Raw genomic sequence first — 20,409 nt, 5'->3', positions numbered from 1 at the left:
AGTGAAGACCAAAAGAGACTAACCTGACATAAATTTCAAAAAGCTTTGCTTTGAACACTTCATATTCTAGTAAATTTATATGTATAGAAAACAATTTGACAATGAGAAAGAGGGGCATCTGTAACATTTTATGAATAGTAACAGGAATGGTTACAGAAATCGCCCTGCCAATTTTTATAGATTTCCTATTTGATCGGCAACAGTCTTTACATCACAGATTCAAAAGTAATTGACCAAAAAAATAGCATATGTAGAAGCATGATAGGAATGGGATTAGCCTTGACTACATTATATAATTATTACATTGGTTCGCCTCACCTGCATCATGTTTGAGATTTGAACGAATACCATGTCGACATGACAAAACAAAGATATGTAGAACATGAGGCGAAGCGATTATTAGATTAAAGCAGCCATAAGATGTCGGTATTGCTAGTCAAATCAAAACAAATAGTAATTATAAGAAGGTAAAAGAAGAATCAGTGTCTAAAATCAATCTAAATGAACTACAGAATCATGACTTCATGAGCCATCCAAACAAATCTATATGCAATTATAAGAGATATACGACGCATACGACAACTAAATCTTGTGCAAGGAACGACGACCTGCTCACTTGCGAGCAAAATGGTTACAGAGGTCGTATGGAAATGAAAGGGGAAGGCAAGTAGTAGAGTGAATCTTGACTGTCCATAGCTTCAACCAATGTTTGACAGTGAGAGAAGATGTTTGATTTGTATTACAGTGTCAATGCAAGTAGCCAATGTAATTGCTTGGATATCAGCCTGTTATGGTGAATCTACAAAACACCAAATTGCACGATGATCTCTTTGCAATGCCTTAATTAATACTCTGATGCATGTCTTCGACTTTCGACCTGCAATGACATGAGAGTCCTAGGAAGCTTTCTAGGATGCATCAGACAAAAATTTAGACCCTTGTCAACTATATTCCACTCAAGATGTAGAGTGCTTTGCCTATCAGTTCTTGTTAATAGTCAATTATACTATTTGCTTACTGAACAACACAATCGTAAGTAGGAGGAAGGAAGGAGGATGTTGGATCCATGGGCCATTCTATTGTCTCAAGCACCTGCCGTTAACAAAAATAGAGGTGTCAGAATAGATCATGCATGCATATTGGTGAGTATTGTAAGATCTTGTCACGAGAATCTTCGGTTGATTCATCAAGTGCCAACAACCAAACATGGTAGATTTAAAACAAATAAGGAAGGGAAGGAACGTACATATGCTCATTAAGTGTAAATAATTAAATTCAGAGATGAGTGCTTGACTGCTTGTGTACCAATGCTAGCAGGAAGAGACGTACCTAGCAATAAATCTAATCCGAATCCGAACAGCAACCGACCTATGAAGGGAAATATCTACCTTTGGATCCTGAGCGCAATCTTAGAAATTCAAAAACATAAGGTCAAGTCAGAATAAACAATTGGTAATATCAGCCAATAAAAGAAACAATTGGCAATCTATAAGTCATGTACCATAAAACTTGAAAGCCTAGACTGTCACATTAGCATACGACCCGTGAAGCAGCCAATTAGAGCAGCAAAAGATCTAATATGCTGAGCACCTTTTCATCCCTAGCATGACCTGAAATTCAAAAGTATGTTGAGGGTAGAAAAATTCAGAGACACCTGATGTGCAGCAATAAAAACGGCAGCACGAAGATGAACGAATAAGATGGAGTTAACGAATCTGGCAAGCAGCGGAAGGTCTAGCGGCGGTAGCTGGCAGGGGAACAGTCGGGCATGGCGATGTTGGGGTTACCTATGGCGGCTGGCCATGGGCAACGTCGGTCGTGGCGCTGTGCTGGGAGAGCGTCGGGCGTGGCGGAGGAATCCTTCGTCGAAGCGGGTGGCACTGCACATCTGTTCAGCGACGGCTCACCGGGGATCCGACGGTGGTGACGGCGGAAGGATTAGTAGCGACGGCTGGTTGGGGGAAGCATGGGCGGCGGCGTCGTCTGCCCGGTGAAGGGTGGGCTGTGGCACTGCGGACGGTTGCATTTGCAAGGTAATGGAGGGCGGGGTATTAAAGGGCAATGAATGCTGCTGTTTCATGTGTATTAGTGGATGCCGTTTCCTGGCAGCGGAAGAGATAGCGGCGGCGTTGAGAAGAGAGCGGCGGCGGCGATCGAAACTGGAAGACGAACCCTGGAAACCTACTGCGAACAGTTATATGGGCTGGCTTGATGTTTACGGGCTTTTGTTTCCCATGGGCTCGCACGAACAGCCCTGCTAGCAAATCTTACGCCACAGCCCTGTTATATTTAGGAACGGAGGGAGTAGTAGCGAGTATACAAGCCAAGCTGTCTGCATTGAGGACGTTTTGCATTGAAGTGAGATGCACTGACACACAGCGTCAGGGCAGGGTCCAGTTTCTAGCCGGCCCAAACAGCAAGTACGTAGTACTACTCTTCATAAATAAATAAATAAATAGTTTGGATTGCTTACCACATGTGTCACGTGGTTAAGTACGTAGTACTACTCTAGCAACAACATAAATATCAAAGTAGGAGTAACACTTTTATTTCTTTCGGGGGTAGGAGTAACTCTTTGATCATGTCGACCATCCATCGAGAATAGTAGGTACGATGAATGCACAGGTCTCACCACCACAATGCAAACGTCTACGGAGGGAGGCGCGTGCCCTTGTCCCCCGCAAATATCTCGATCGGGAGGCACCTGATGAGCGACGCGAGTAGAGCTCACTGATCATATACGGTACGTACGGCCGCCACCTTCAAATACGGCATCGGCGCCACTTTGCCCCAGCACCAGCACCACGACGTAAACAAACACAGATCCACAGACCACAGCTTCCGACCCCATTCTCACCTTTCACCATGGGCGCGCCGGACACATCATGGGTGTTTTCGTGGACCTCGCCGTCGCAGACAGCTCCAGGTACAGCAGCACCCGCTCGCGGCTCATGCTCACGGGACTCTCCTTCGCCATCGCCATCCTCACCCTCCTCCTCTACCTTGCCGTCTCCTACGCTTGCAGCCGCCGCCGCCTTTGCCACCGTCAGCGCGGCGCGGACGCGGGTGCGGACGACCAGGAGGCCGGCATGAGCGACGCAGCGATCATGTACGAGCGGACCGACGCGGAGGCAGCGCCCATGGACTGCGCGGTGTGCCTCGGGCAGGTGGAGGCCGGCGAGAAGCTGCGTCGGCTCCCCAAGTGCGCGCATCTGTTCCACGCCGACTGCGTCCACGCCTGGCTGCGCGCGCACTGCACCTGCCCCATGTGCCGCAAGTCAGATATCCTGTTGTACCGTAAGGCCTACTCCACCGCGCGACCCCATCCTGTCCGGACCCGTTCGTTTGGGGTAAAATGGACAAACCGGGCGGCCCAGTGCACGGGAGCAAACGGACTTTTGTCTGTTTTGTTTCCGCTTTCGACCCATCCGCGGCCCAAGTTTGCGCCGCTTTTGGGGTGAAACGGACGCCACGCGGACGCGCCGGCCGTCTGCGTGTGTCCTCCCCTGGCCCGCCCGTCGGTGGCACAGGACGGGCCTTTTTCTATCTGCCCCCTCCCTCCCTCCGGCCGCACTCCACTCCACTCTTCTCCACTCTTCCCCTCGCCGCCGCCGCCGCCGCTACCATTGCAGCCGTGCAACTCGGGCGCGCTCGCTCAGCCCCTTCCCCTCGTCGCCGCCGAGCTACCCAAGCACGGCCACCTGGTTTGCGCACCCGCCGGCCGGATTTGGGGCGGATCCGGTCGGTCTTGAGCTCGCCCGGCTGTGGGAGGCTGGGCCGCGCAATGGACTGGCCGGGCACCTCGCCGGAAGGCCCTGGCAGGGCCGCAAAGCCACATGCAGGCAGTGGCTCGTCCTCTAGCCGCTCGGATCTGCACCGTCGGTGGTCCGCCGGCAGATACACGAATGGCGGCCGGCCGGGCTCGGTGCTTGCCCAAAAGCTCGTCGGCGCACCGTTGCCCCTCATCAAGTGCGACCACTGCCCAAGGATGGTCGTGCGCCGCGTGTCTACAGCGCCGGAGCATCCCGGATGGGTGTTCATCAAGTGCTTAAACGATGGGGTATGTGCTCTTTTTAGCTTCGGTTTGTACTCTCGGATTAGACTAGTTGTGCTAACTTTAAGTTTTATTGTGTAGAATGGATGGAAGTTTTGGTATTGGGAAGAAGAGTACATCAATATATTGATAGAGCGAAATTTAGTACATGTTCGTGCACTTTTAGCTAGCCTAGAGGCTGTAGATTAGACAAGTGCACTTGTTGCTAGATTAGAGGCTAGGCACGATACTACGTGTGAGGAAGCAACATCGACTTCTGGCTTGAAGAAGAAAGGAGGGTGCAACGTCGAGCCTCCTCTACAGATCAACAATGAATGCATCGAGAAGGCCCAAACACAACTCAAAGGAGCAGTTATGGAAGTTGGGTATCTTCTCAAATGTATTCTTGTGGTTCTTGTTTTCTTTGGCCTTGCTTTACTAGTCAAAATGTGATGATGTATTGTCATGTACCAAAAATGAATGATAAAAAAAGTTTAAGGACTTGCAAAGAAATGTCCACACGGACAAGATGCGCCCGGGATGCGTCCGCGCGCTGCCACCGCATCCCGGAAACTGCCCGGGCACGACCCCATTGCCCTACCCAAACGGACAGAATCCGGACAAAACGGACGTCCGTTTGAGGTCGCGCGGTGGAGTTGGCCTAAGGAATATAATACAGTAAGAGAGCAGCGGCGGATTCAGAAAGAAAAAAAAAACTACCTTCATAATTTAAGGGTCACTCCAAGGGCCTTTGTTGGACTTCAGGCATCCTCCCTTTCTTGAGAATGTGCACAAACCACCCAAAAACTCTGGTAATTGTCTGCACATATATTCTGGTAAGCCTTGTACCACACACCTGAACTACATTCAGAACGGAAGGAAACTAAGAAATGCAGATACATTCAAGATTAAACCTAACACTCCGGCCAGCATATAAAGTTCAAGATCTTGCACATCAAGGCCTTCATCACTTGCTCCTGACCACAATAAATTAAATGCTACTACTGGAGACAACCAATTCTATATATATGTAGCCTGCAATGGCCAAAGGCTAAGAGGAAGGACAAAAAAAAAATCAAGGAAAATTGGGACAGTAACCCGGTAAAATAGGATGTGATCAGGTGAATCGCAAAGAGAAGAACATTATAAGCATAAGCTAGAAACATAATTAGGTAATTTGTCCGAAAAAAGTATCGATCTAACGCCGAATCCCACATCTACCACGAAATATAATACATCTAACAATGCGTTCAAACATAGTACTTCCAACGATATTATGTAATTCAACAGCATTCAGGAAAAGAATACGGATCGAATTACATCTGAACGACTTACTACAACTTCAACATCTTCAAGGTAAGTCTTACATCTCCATATTGTACAGGACCAGTCGCAGGAAGATTTCAACAAACATATGGTAGGCATGAGTGTAGGAGTCCAAGTGCCGCAGAGAGGGAAAGAGTGAGCGTACTGGAGGAGGTGAAGATCTAGTCGATGGTGGCCGCAGCGGCAATTGGGAGCAGGAGGGAGATCGACGCCCTTGCCCCTGTACGGTTGCGGAACCCCATCGGCTACCTCCTCCCAGCCGCTATTAATAGTTATGAAATATATCTTGGAACCCACTGCAGATGAAGCAACAGAAAAGGATAAAACAAAGTCAGACCTTCATTGAATTGTTAGGAATTGCGGTGCAACCCAAACTGAAGTTTTTTTTTATTAAAAAAATATTTTCTCACAAAGACATATGGCAGGGAGACTTGTGCTTCAAATCAAAATTCTTTCAAATGCAAGGACATGAATTTCAAAGGAAAGATTGACCCATCTGCAGATGGGCTATCTGTCCAATTACAATTTACATAGTAGCACTAGCACATATCTTATTTTCTCCTTATATTACATCATTCCTTGCAGCCTGAGTTAATTGTTTGTCTCAAACTAAGCACATACTACTGAGAAACTAAGAGTACACTGCAGATTCAGAATAATAGGAAAAAGATAATGAAGAACAAAACTTACTTGAAAGTAGGTACATATAAATTTTGTACTACTCCTGTCCGCGTAGATTCTTGAGCAACAAGCCCGAGTAATATCTAGCCTTGCAAGATCTGATAATAACTAAGAGGATGTGATCGTTGCCTGAATTTTGTAATTAAGAGCCGTCAACTTGCGCTGCAGTCAACTGAAAATGCAACAAACTCACGATTCATACAAATGAAAGCTAGCTGACCAGGGAGTAGTGGAGAATCGAAGGAGGAGCACTACATGCTTCTTTTCTCCGGCTTGTCGCTCTTGTGCTGCGCCACACTGTCCAATGCCGAGGCGGCGGTGCTGCCGCCCATCAGGGCCTCGCTCGTGACCCCTGGGGAAGCTCCGGGGCTGGAGCTGTGGCTGGAAGGGTGTGCGCTACAACACGCGGGGTGCGGTAACCACTCTCGACCTCGCCGGTATGAACCTCAACGGCGCCGTCCCGGACGACGTCCTCGACCTCAGCGCTCACCTCGGTCGTCCTCCGGGGTGACGCTTTCGCGGGCAGGCTGCCGGCGATGCTGTTGTCGATCCCGACGGTCCGGGAGCTCGACGTCAGCGACAATTGATTCAGCGCCGGTTCTGGGCCGGCCTCGGTTCGTGCGCCTTGCTGCCGCACCGTCAAAGTAGTAGCCATCATACTATCAGAGAGCATCAAGATTGTGGCAGCAGAAGGCAAACAAGAACGGCCGGTTCATCATACTTACCTATCGATGCACTTGGCGAAGTTCTGATGTAGGCGGCCGTCAGCGCTCATCTCATCGAAGAGCTTCTCGACGGACTTCTAGCTGTCCTTGCCGGCGGCCGTCTTGTCGAGAAGAGGAGGCCCTTGAGCGCAGGCTGTGATCATATGAGAAGGAACAATAAGCAGAAACAAAGAGGGGCAGTGGATCCAGAGGAAGGCGACGGAGATGGGCATACCTAGCCGCGGCGGATCCCACACCAGTGCTCCTCCTGGATCCAACCGACGCTGCTCCCCTGGCCTTGTGCGAGGAGTGTCCAGGAGGCCCGGACGACATCCTTCACGGACAGGGGGCGGCTGGTCGTCCTCCCCGTAGTTCACGGTCGTTGGCCGCACCGCCACAGCAGCCGCGGGTTTACTATTCGCCCAGACGTCGGGTCCCACAGCCAAGAAGATCTGTGTTCCCTTTGTGCTGTGGTGAGGACGCCCGCGGCAGCTCGCTCTCTCTTCACCGGCCGGATCTCGAGCCGCATCTCGCCAGAATCGAGGAGCCTTGGTGGGGAAGGCAAGAGAAGTGGAAGAGCGGCAATGCTAGACTTACGTAGAATAGCTACGAACGTTTACGTAAACTAGTAAGCATGCACGTGCAACACACGTCTCTGTAGAGGCATGTCAGGGCAACGACCTGAGAAGCGGTACCGGCTGAGTGTGCAAGGCGTGTTGGAGCAGTGGACATCGGGGAGGCAACCTCGAGAGTTTTACAACTTTGACGCTATGGACCTCATGCCATGTGGGTTGCAACTATTGCAGGCATGTGAAATACATGTCTCCTCGTCGTCACAGGAGAGTTCCTCATGACTTCGGCGGTGATGGAAGAGCGGCTTGTTTGGTGGAGCGAGTCCCCTAGCGGCATGCTGTCGAGAGTTGGCGTGGCCCTTTTGTTTTGGTTTTCGTCTGGTTTTCCGTGATTAATTGGACAATCTTCTGCTTAATCAATGAAACAACAAAGCTTTTGCTTCGTGTTTGAATTTATTTATACTCATACTCATTTACTCAACTAAAATTCAGATACATCTTATGTTTCCTTACCAATAAAGAAGGCATGCTAAACCGATAATTCAACCCAAAGCCCGGGCTCAGATGATCTGAGCCCGGTGAACAGTACATTGACTTAAAATAGAAAAATTTCAAAAATTCCAACTTTTTTGTGGTTTAAGATGCTCCTATGCGTGAATTCCATGCAAAATTTTATGAAGTTTGGACATTCGAGAAGCTCGTGGCAAAAAAGACAAAATCAGGCGTGAATAGTACGATTTTTAAAGTTTCTCAGACTTTCAAAATTTATCTTTTTTGCCACAGCTCCTCGAATATCCAAACTTCACAAAAATTTACACGGATTTCATGCACAGGAGCATCTAGCATAGGTGAAGCTGATTAACTGCAGAGAAAATATGTACCGACTGTCGAAAGAGCATGACCAGCAGCAGACTTTGGAGAGAAGATTTTACCACTAAATAATCTGCTCTATTTGACATGCTCTAAAATGGACTACTGAAATAATGTGAGGAAAAAGAAAATTGTAGAGCAATGGAAGTACAAGTAAGTTATATGCCCTAATAAAGCATAACCTACAAGAACATAAGGGCTAAAAATTCAGAACACAGAAAATTTATACATATGCCTAGAAGGTCACTGACCAATAACCATGTGTACTTCCATGTTGCGCAAACAGGGATAAACAATTTTTATGTACAGTTAATCAGCTAAGCATTAGATTAACACGTTGGTACTATTTTTCTTTTTCGTCCAAAACGGAACCATCATGTCCTGAGCTTCCTAAACAACAGTAGACATGCATAAGAATCCTAGTATTAATTAACAAGCTCATGGTAAGTTTGGGTAACTGGTTTTTGTAGAGTGTTCTTGGACTTGTAAACAACGTCTATGTGATGTCATATGTCAAACGACTGAGGCAGGCCCTGATTGCTATGCAATCATTGCTATCTGCTTGCTCAGTTGGTTTGAAATTTTGGCAACAGTAGGTTTACTTGTTTTAGAGGGGACTTGTAAACCATGGCTACTTTTTCTTCAATCCACAACATAAAATTGGAGATAAGTCCAAATAGGATTATTTCAGACAATATCCTGAATTGATCAAAACTACTACCCAACACCTACTCTGTCAAACTGCTCAATTTGAGCGAAATCAGATAGAAAGAAATAGCAGGATGCAAGGTGGATATCGGTATCGGGCCACTCACAATTACCACTATTGCTTAAAAAGATGTCGATCAAGCTTCAGAAACTTAGCGGCTGCAAATTCAGAAAAAAAAACATAAAAGATATTGAGTTCCATATTTCCTCAAAATAATAATCCGTAGCAACTACCAAACATAACCTGACCAAAGAATAGTATCACTCTTTTTAGCTCTGCTCGAAGGGTGACACCGCTCCTGTAAGAGCAGCCGCCATTTCGAAATCTCACACTCCGGAACACGTAACAAACAATCAACCTCACATGTATACATACATAAGCAGGGAAGGGTATGGCGTGCATGTTTGCTGACCTGTGGCGGTGGCGGCGGCGGCGGCGAGGGTTATGAGATCAATAGGGCTCTGGAGATAGACGGTGCCCTCAACGGCGGAGGTCACCAGGTCATGATCTGTCCCGGGGAGCTCGACAAAGTCGATGCCAACGCGTTGTCCATTTTGGCGTCCTCTATATCCCCACTGACCTTTTTGAAGAAACATATATGCATTAAACTACATGCAACTCTCAAATAAGAACCCATGTTATCCAGCGGACATGTGATAAACTACCCGTTCTTATTTAATATATGGTAGTATGCGATTTGCAAATGATGCCGCAAATGTATTTTTACAAAAAAATATCATAGAAGCAAGTTTAATGGAACTGTATATATTGTATATACAACACGGGTAAGTTTACTGAACACTGTTAAGAAAAACCTTGCTGCCAACTACAGATTACTCAGACACAAGTGCAGAACATTTAGTCTTCACCTTTGATGTTAACACACCTTTGAGAATCTGATTACGTAAAGCAGAGTATACACAATGTGTAAATACTTTTACCAAATTATAAATTTCTTCAAAAATTATTTTGCATCTTGGACCAGAAATAAGGATTTGTGTTGTGGAACTCTAGCAGGAGCCTTGGAGTATAAAATCATCTATGCTGATACATCTGCAAGGGGCATAGTACAATGTTGATAAGAACTTGTCAGTATATAATCTATGCGATGCTCCTAAAATTAGTATTCTTGGCACGTAGGTTCTGCAATTGATGAAAGATGTGCTGAACTTAGCTTGTAGAAATTTAGAGAAGCATGTACTGAACTTAGCTTGTAGAAATTCAGAGAAGCATGTATTGGATTATGCAATTGGCATATATACACTAAGCAAATATATATGTAAGGGGGATGTAAAATGCACTACGGGAGTAATTCAGAGCATAGTCCTAATTTAGGATTGAATAAATATGATGTGTACAACCATCTCTGGGCTTAGAAAAGAATTGTTATAGATCATTTTTGTGCAGGCAAATGCTCAGAGAAATGAAATATTAGGACTCATCATTTTTGTGCAGGCAAATGTTCAAGAGCTCAGAATACAGAACAATATATGGACTAAAAAGCTCAGAGAAATGAAATATTAGGACTCAAGCACTGAAATGAAAGAGGCTCACCTGGCATAAAATTCACAAACCTACGCTTTGAAGGTTGCATATTCTACCTACTTCCTATGTAGAAGAAATAAAGCATTTTGATACGAGGGAAACTTTCTATGAAAACATTCACAGGATATGTTTATGGAAATCACATGGCCAAAATAAATCTCAGTTTTCTTACATGACCAAGAATAGTCTTAAATCAATGCTTCAGTAGTAATTCACTGAAAAATAACATATCCAGAAACAACATGGGGAGAGTTTATCCTTCAGTACATCATTACCTTGATTCAACTCACATGCAGCCTGCTTGGATTTTATCCAAAACCATTGTCGACATGACATATAAAAGATCTTCAGAAGCAACATGAGAGGTAGAGGTCGTTAAGTTAGCAAATGGTAATAAGAAGCGTAAATCAAGAAACAATGTAGATGAACCGCATCAGCACCAATCAGTTAGCCAAGTCTGTACCTATCGTGTGAAGAGGACTTGTGGCACCGCCGGTAGTACCTGGTGTGACGAGGAACAATGGCGGTGAATCGGCTGTGCATCGGCGGTTTCGAAAGCGGCGGCTGGGAGGGGGCGGCGGGGCTGCCTGGGGAGGTGGAATCGGATGGTGGTGGGGCAGATCCGGCCGTCGCCGTCTCGTCCATCTGGTCGGGACGAGGGCCGGCAGTCGCGAGGGAAGTTCCGGGAGGATCTTTAGTCCATGGCCATGGCGTCCTGCAGTGGGAACAGAGAGAGGGAGAGAGGTGAGAGGAGGAAGAGAGAAGGGAGGAGGAGGGCTCTGGGCGTGCCTGACCAGCAGATGAGCTCGGCGGCGGCTTGCAGGACCGCGGCGACCGGAGGGAGGGTCGGCTCGGAGCGGATCGCAGGGGGGAGGGGCGGCTTCTTGGGGCCTAGGAAGGACTTTTCGCGTGGATCGACCCAAAAATCAGGGAGTTGCCGCGGGGATCGGGGACGTGGAGCGCTCGCAGGATTGGCAGACCCGGCGTCTGCTCGGGCAGAACATTCAATCTGGAACATTGATCTGGATGGCAGACTATTGATGCAATATGAGCAGTAGGATACGTTTAAGTCGGTTTAATCGAAGGGTCCTGATTATCCTGTGTACAATTTGTAATGTGGCTTTTGGTAAACTTATGTTTGCTTTTTTAATAATAGTATAGATATAGATATAGAAGTATAGATATAGATTAATAGTAGTATAGATATAGATATAGAAGTCAGGGTGGAGAATTATGATTGGTGTTTAGGGAAGGGAGGGGCCCACCCCCTGAAAATAGGGGGGGGCATGTTTAGATTAGTTTAGAAGGTTACGTAGCCTTGCGTATGTTCGTAGGTGTAGGATTATTGGTGGAAGAGAGAGGGGCGGGTGTATCGAGGGGACTGGGGAAACGAACCGTGGGTTGCCTTCATGGGTACTCAATCCCTGTGACCACGTGCAGGAAGAAAAAAGACGCGCAAAGCCGGACGCGGAGTTTCTGCACCCGAGCTCATTGAGCTCGGGTGAACAGTAAAATCAAAACTAAATCAAAAAAATTCAAAAAAATCCAAAATATTTTTTGGGAGAAACATTGACAAAAGTTTTAAGTGCTTGCAAAAATTCGTCATGAAATCACATTTCTAGAAGGCATGGCAAAAAAAAAACAAAATCGGTACTCTGAAAATGCTACTTTCAAAAGCATTTTGGAGCACTGAATTTGTTTTTTTTGCCACGCCTTACAGGAATGTGATTTCATGATGAATTTTTGCAAGCACTTAGAACTTTTGTCAATGTTTCTCCCGAAAAATTTTGGATTTTTTTGAATTTTTTTTTATTTTACTGTTCACCGAGCTCAAATGAGCTCGGGAGCAGAAAGGCACTTTCGCGCCCAGCCTTCTTTCCCTTCCCTCGTAAGCTTTCTCTTGGCTATGCCCCACGCGCTCCGACTTGCCCAATCGACGAGCACAGTAAATCCGACGTGGCATAGCCCAGAGGACGCTCTTTACGCGACTATTAATGTGTTTAATGCTAGGGTTGGGCTTACCTTTATGAACTCACTAGTAGTTGCGGATACTTACTATAGTTCCAGTGATAAGTGCATAAAATTGTCAGAAAGGGATAGCAGAGGCCTTTCCCACACATAAAACTGCAATGGTGGTTATCTGTTTAGTTATCAATTTCATAGGGAAAATTTCGCACATCCAACCACCACTTTTTTCAACAATCGCTATATTTATTTTATTTCACTTTTATTTCCACGTTCTTTATTATCATGCAAATATATCCCATTACACCTACAAAGTAGTTTATTTCTTATATCTAGGTAACGAAAACATTGCACGTAGAGTTGTATCAGTGGTTGATAGAACTTGAGAGAATATAAATCTCACCTTTAACTTCTCGTTGGGTTCGACAGTCTTACTTATCGAAAAGGCTATAACTGATCCCCTACTCTTGGGTTATCATTAGTTTACAATGTTTTTTTTCTTTGTCGCGGCTTTTTTCCTCACCCCTAATATATTTTGTAATTGTGCTCCTGTGATATGGGCCAATCTCCTTATTGCTGCTTGTTGAGACTGAACATTAAAACATGGCAAGGAAATAAAATGAATATGTGTGGAAAGCTTTAGGGGGTCCACGCCAAGCAGGCCATGCCCACGTGGAAGGATCTGGTACAACATAAGAATAGATCTGACGGCTACAACTCTTGGGTTTGCCAATTCTCAGCCGTTACATGAAGTAGATCCAATGGATGACAACGCAAGTTATTCCCACACTATATATGGGTGTTGATACAGATATATGGGAAAAGCTGGTGCTCAACTGACCGATCTCTTGTCTGGCGTCCGCCAAGTCCTATGTCTTCCACTCGTCATTATGGGCCCATGCACCGCATCTCTCCCTCGTCCTTATCTTCACTGAAACGCTAGCCACATACAGTTTCAAAAGGAATACCGCAACAAGCGGTCCGTTGCAGGCCCACCAGGAAGGAACCGCATCAGGGAGGGCAACGAGGACGACACAACCTCCGCTGGCAGTGGCCTCCTGACCATGGGGGGCGGCTGGGCCCGAGTGGTCGCTGTGGAAGCCACCCAGGTATCAACGGTAAGAGCCATGCCACCTCTGCCGCGGCGTGATCCAGACCTGAGGTCCCCGTCATAGAAGTTTCTGCGACACCGTCAGATCGACCTCATGTAGCAGAAGCCGCCCATGCTCGCCAAGCCGTGCGGACGCACGCGCGATGAGTTTCTGCAACAACGGCGGAGTTGCAAATCGACGATGGCAACAACAACAGTGCGCTACGACATCTTTTCGTTACAAAATAAATTCTGCAACATCATCCATGTTGCAGAAGTTCTTCCTACAACAACATCTCTGTTGTAAAAAGATGAAGCTGGAAAAAAGAACTATATTACAAATGTTTCCGCAACACGAGCTTTGTTACAAAGACTTCTGCAACATGGTCTTTGTTGCAGTAGTGAGGACGGAGGTGGATCGTTGGATAACGCAAGATCTAACGGCCATCGAGCGGGCGGATCTTTTTAAAAGATTCGTCGACCGACACGCAGCACAACCCTAGATATATAGTATTCGAATTTTTTTGAGGGGAAGGTCATCATGGCTATCTTTATTAATTATTTAAATCATGCTCACATCATTTGGTAAAGAAAAAAGTGACTAAACGCAGAAGCATCTAGCCGGTCGAGATTTCAGGTACAAGCTTTGATGGTCAATTGAAACCGTGATAGCAGATGACGATTCAACTCAGATGGCAGATCACATCTTGGAAAACATGTCAGCCAATGCCGGGCGCATGAGCTTGCCCATCTCGTTAACGAACTTGTCCATGGTGTGGCCGGGCATGCACACCGGGACTGCGATACCCTCCTCGCCCATGGCGTTCCGTAAAGCAATGAAGAAGCTGGCGACGCCTGGTATGGCGACGACTCCGCCTTCCGCCGGACCAGCATACACTGGCTTGCCCCAGCCGAAGTTAAGGTCACGGAATCCAAACTTGGTCACGTCCGAGACGAGGTAGCCGCGCGCCACCGCAAAGTGTGGTCGTCCGCGTTGTGCCATGAGCGCTGCCACGGAGAGGATGTACTCCACATCCACCTCCCGCTTCGCCTTCATCACCAGCTCCACGGCGTAGCTCACAGGGTTGGCGAGCAAGTCACCGGCAGTGAAGATGGCGACGGGGTCGCGAAGGCATTGCCATAGTAGCCGACGGGGATGATAGTGTTTTTTTTTTCCCACGGATGTTGACGGTACAGATCATCCTCATTTCCTCGTCAGGGCCGGGGGCCAGAGCTGCCGTGCGGCACCTCCACAGGCACCCCGTGATGACCTCGAAGTTGGTAGCTTCGCGACCGAGAGCCAATGGGAGGTGGGATCAGATGGCGGAGATCTCCCGCCACCCAATGAAGAAGCAGTGCACCATGAATTCAAAGGGCACAATGGCGCCATTAATGTCCATCACATTATCGTACTCACGGTGCGCAAAGCGTGGTGGGAGTAGTACATCATCGTTCAGCAGCGGCGGCGCCTGCAGCAGCTCGCGCCCCCACACCGGTCGCACTGTTGGCGCCGGCGCACCCCGAGCCAGCTCTGCGATAGCACCTAGGAGCTGCACCATCCCCAGCCCATCTGCCATCGTGTGATGTATCCTCACAGCCATGACGAAACCGCCGCAAGCGAGCCGTGTCACCTGCATGCATGGGGGACGACACGTTATATAGTTAGGGTACACTAGTCGTCAACCCGTGCATTTGCACGGGCTAGAAATTATAATATTAGATATAACAATGTTTCCAAAAATTAGAAATGTCATACAATAATTTGAATATGTTTATATAGGTTATTATTATTACTCATGCATATAGGGTCTAATGAGGTTACATTGCTTTGCCTGTTTTGTGATTAGATTGTTTAAGTCCAACTGTGTCACAACGGTATAAATACTACCGATGTGTGATGGCGAATGACCTCAGATTTACAGAAGATATGTGGAAATATGGATGTGTTACTTTATGATGGTTACATAAGGGTATATGTGTTATGTTTGTATAGAACACAGTTGCAAACACAAAAGTTCTTGCATGTATCATGTACTCGTGACCTATAGGTTTCTAAAAGGTATTAAAGATCAAGTGCCCTATTGTAGCATGTACCTTCCTTTCTTACTCAACCAAAAAAATACATGCATTTTTCTTTTTTCCACAGAAGCACAGTAGAATTATAGACTTTGTTTCTATACACATAATGGACACATGCATGCACGACTTTCTATCAACATACTGTATGATATTGTAGCAAATAATACACGTATTTTAAAAAGTGGAACGTCTATACTATAAGCACCATAGATTATTCAGATTAGAAATTCTTGTCTCTACCAACAAATTTTTGCAAATCAATATATTTGCATGAGCCTTGAAATTTTGAATTTTCTATCCATACTATACAATCTTGTAGTATAGTGCATAGAAACTCATGTGTTTACATGAGATCTTGTGCCGCAAGATACATCCAGATTCTTTTTTTGTTAATACAGTAATTTATATGTATATAAATATATTTTAGTAGCTAAATTTTCTCTTTGTTATAAGCACAAAAAAGACATGCATATAAGTATTAGCAATCTACACCTCCAATGAATCATGTGAATCCATGTAATTCATGACTTGCATGCATATCAGGCAAAGTAGTATATATGTAAAAAAATTGCATAATACTAATCGATGCTTCAGATGATTCAAAACATATGCATCACTACACCACTACCTTGCAAATGGTGACATTGGATGCAGCTGAATCTGGTCCACTCTACAACATAATAAAGTGAAGTGTGCTCATAAATAGACATGTATATAGAAAATTTTGTCTTTGTCGGACGCTTGGTATCACGATAATTTTTTGCGTTTTTTCATAACCCTAACATGCTAAAAATCAAGTAGAACATTCAACAAATTCAAGTATATGTTTTACTTGCCTGCGGAATTGCAGAACGAACGATGAACACGATGACATCGGACAGATAAATCGCTATGTTTTTCGTCCGCTGTAGGTTTTCTAGTGGGCAGCGTAGTTGGACCACCATTGGTACACCTCATCGTATGCTGCATCGATCATTACCATCGTTAGATTGCAATCTGGTCGGAACTTGAAGCAAAGAAGAATAGTTAGAGATGTTTTACCTTCCTATTTTTTTGAGGGAGTGATTTTTTTTCCTTTCTTGCGTGACTTTCTTCCTTTCTCAATCGGCCAAAGAATTTTTTATGTACTTTCAATGGATATCAATTGGATATGTTTTTATTCTTTTTTATCAGTGGAGTTTTTATTGAAGGATGCCTCCATAAAAGGAACAGATGAATGCTTTCCTTTTTTTGTCTCACCAACATTAGGTGTTAGATTTTTTTTCGACTGGACGATCTATATGTTATCTATAAGTTTCAGCGGCCAGGGGTCGAGGGTGAGACTTATTTTTGCGTGAATGTTTTTTTTCCTTTTTCAATCAGGGAAATAATTTATTGACCGAATTTCAAGGTCATCAAACGGATCTGTTTTTTCTTTCTTTTTCTTCAATGGAGTTTTTATGGAAAGGAGGCTAGCGTTTTCTAAGGAACCATTGATGCTTTCCTTTTGTTTCATCAAAACTAAACGTGTCAAATGCAATCTGTTATTTCTTTCCTTTTCACCCGTTGAGTCTATATGGAAGGAGACTATCCATTTTGTTTGAAAAGGAAGGAGGCTATACTTAGAAAAGGAACCGACGCTACAGTTGAACGTGTCAGATGCAATCTGCTATTTTTTTTCCTTTTCATCCGTGGAATTTTATGGAAGGAGTCTAACCATATTTATGAGAAAAAAATGATGCTTTCCTTATCTTCTTTCACCAACGTTGAATTTATCTGTTCTCAAAAAAAAAAGATTGAATGTGTCCATCTAAAAAAATGTTAAACGTGTCAGATGTTGGACCATCTGTGTCACGTAAGTTGACAGACAATCTGCTATTTTTTTCCTTTTTTATCCGTGGAGTTTTTATTGAAGGAGTCTAACCTTTTTTAAGGAACCAAGGGTGATTTTCTTATTTTCCTTCACCAACATTGAACGTGTCAGATGTTTTTTTGGACCATCTGTGTTATGTAAGTTCTTCTCTTATCTTAGAGTAAATTCTATAATCCAACGGTGTAATTATTTTTGATGATGTGGATTAATGAGAAGGCTTGAAAGGTGCCTCCAATTAGTAAATATAAGATAAGATATAAGATTTTAGATGGTTATTAAAAGTCTCAGCCGGTTCTGAAAAGTGCATTTTTTCCGTTTATAATCCAGTGCATTTTTTGTGAAAAGTCTCGACTGTTTTTTTGAGGTTTACCAAAGTCGAAAGTTGACGAAAGCATACCTGGAAAAGGAGGAGCGGGCAGTCGAGGATACTAGAGGAGCCGGGGACATCGAATAGGAGCTCGTTGAGGCACGGGAAGGGCGACCCAGGGCCGCATCAAACTGGTCAAGGCGGACGTTGGCGTCAGCCTCAATGAACAGCACGCCCTCGCCGGTGCAGTCGACGGCGAGCTTGCGGCCCTCGAGCTCCCTCAGCCACCCCGTGAATGGGTAGTATTGCACGAGCACCGCCGCTATGGCGCCGCGTAGTACAGGCGCAGGGTCGTCGTCCTGGCCGTCGTGTTGCCGGAAGAAGTGGATGATGGGGACTTGGAAGCGGAGCCATGGCGGCCAAGGACCAGTAGGGCAATCCTTCTCCAATCTTGGGGGAAGGCCAAGGAAAAGTAGAAGAAGCAGGAGGCCCTCTCCCCCCTCTCTCCCAGTGGTGCCAGAGAGCCGCTAGGGGAACCATCGTCATGGCGACCATCTCCATCAACTTCGTTGTCTTCATCAACACCTGCCTCACCTTCCTCCCTCTTTATTCATCGGCCCACTCTCCCGCATCCCGTTGTAACCCTCTACATGAATATGGTTCTTGATGCTATATATTTTATCCAATGTATTGCCTCATCGCTATTATGTGTGAGTAATTTCTTTTTGTCCTATAGGTTATTTGGTGATCATGATAGGTTAGAGTGACATGTTTTATTTTATTTTTTGTTGTCCTTTGGTGCTCATCATATAAGCACACACATATATGGATTACGCTTTAGGGTGTTGCAATATGTGATAAATTTATCTTATGCGGGATTGCCGGAGTGATAGAAACCTCAACCCCAGTTCGCGAGTCGTTGCATATGGGATGAACATGGACCAACTTTATCTTAATGCTAGGGTTGGGCTTACCTTAATGAACTCATTAGTAGTTGCAGATACTTACTAATAGTTCCAATGGTAAGTGCATAAAATTCTCAGAAAGGGATAGTAGAGGCCTTTCCCACACATAAAACAGCAATGACGGTTATCTGTTTAGTTATAAATTTCATAGAGAAAATTCCGCACATCCAACCACCACTTTTCCACAATCGCTATATTTATTTTATTTCACTTTTATTTCCACGTTCTTTATTATCATGTAAATATATCCCATTACACCTACAAAGTAGTTTATTTCTTGTATCTAGGTAAAGAAAACATTGCACGTAGAGTTGTATCAGTGGTTGATAGAACTTGAGAGAATATAAATCTCACCTGATCCCCTACTCTTGGGTTATCATTAGTTTACAATGTTTTTTCTTTGTCGCGGCTTTTTTTCCACACCCCTAATATATTTTTTAATTGTGCTCATGTGATATGGGCCAATCTCTTTATTGTTGCTTGTTCAGACTCAACATTAAAACATGACATGGAAATAAAATAAATATGTGTGGAAAGCTTTAGGGGGTCCACGCCAAGCAGGCTAAGACCACGTGGAAGGATCTGGCACAACACAAGAATTGCTCTGATGGCTACAACTCTTGGGTTTGCCAATTCTCAGCCGTTACATGAAGTAGATCCAATGGATGACCACGCAAGTTATTCTCACACTATATATGGGTGTTGATAAAGATGTATGGGAAAAGCTGGTGCTCAACTGGCCGATCTTTTGTCCGACGTCCACCACGTCCTATGTCTTCCACTCGTCATTATGGGCCCATGCACCGCATCTCTCCCTCGTCCTTATCTTCACTGAAACGCTAGCCACATACTATATTCTTGCAATTAGGCACCAGTTTCAAAAGGCATACCGCAACAAGCGGTCCTTTGCAGGCCCACCAGGAAGGAACCGCGTCAGGGAGGGCAACGAGGACGACACAACCTCCGCTGGCAGTGGCCTCCCGACCATGGCGGGGCGGCTGGGCCCGAGTGGTCGCTGTGAAAGCCACCCAGGTGTCAATGGAAAGAGCCATGCCACCTCCGCCGCGGCGTGATCCAGACCGGAGGTCCCCGTCACAGAAGTTCTGCGACACCGTCAGATCGACCTCGCGTAGCAGAAGCCGCCCATGCCCGTCAAGCCGTGCGGACGCACGCGCGATGAGTTTCTGCAACAACGGCGGAGTTGCAAATCGGCAACGGCAACAACAGCGGTGCGCTGCGACATCCTTTCGTTACAAAATAAATTCTGCAACATCATCCATGTTGCAGAAGTTCTTCCTACAACATCATCTCTGTTGCAAAAAGATGAAGCTGGAAAAAAGAACTATATTACAAATGTTTCTGCAACACGAGCTTTGTTACAAAGACTTCTGCAACATGGTCTTTGTTGCAGTAGTGAGGACGGAGGTGGGTCGTTGGATAACGCAAGATCAAACGGCCATCAAGCGGGCGGATCTTTTTAAAAGATTCGCCGGCCGACGCGCAGCACCACCCTAGATATATAGTATTCTCAAAAAATTTGAGGGGGAGGTCATCATAGCTATCTTTATTAATTATTTAAATCATGCTCACATCGTTTGGTAAAGAAAAAAGTGACTAAACGCAGAAGCCTCTAGCCGGTCGAGATTTCAGGTACAAGCTTTGATGGTCAATTGAAACCGTGATAGCAGATGACGATTCAACTCAGATGGCA

At 45.4% G+C, this 20,409-nt stretch overlaps 2 pseudogenes; one reads left to right on the top strand and one right to left on the bottom strand.

Moving 5' to 3' along the window:
- Window positions 1-2,865: 2,865 nt before the first annotated feature.
- LOC123170595 (RING-H2 finger protein ATL39-like) lies at window positions 2,866-5,705 on the top strand (annotated as a pseudogene).
- An 8,490-nt stretch (window positions 5,706-14,195) lies between these two features.
- Window positions 14,196-19,686, bottom strand: LOC123170594 (benzyl alcohol O-benzoyltransferase-like; annotated as a pseudogene).
- Window positions 19,687-20,409: the final 723 nt, after the last annotated feature.

The sequence above is a fragment of the Triticum aestivum genome, chromosome 7D, assembly GCF_018294505.1.
Source record: "Triticum aestivum cultivar Chinese Spring chromosome 7D, IWGSC CS RefSeq v2.1, whole genome shotgun sequence".
Classification (NCBI taxonomy): domain Eukaryota; kingdom Viridiplantae; phylum Streptophyta; class Magnoliopsida; order Poales; family Poaceae; genus Triticum; species Triticum aestivum.
The sequence above is the reverse complement of the archived record's forward strand: the minus strand, read 5'-3'. Positions and strand labels throughout refer to the sequence as shown.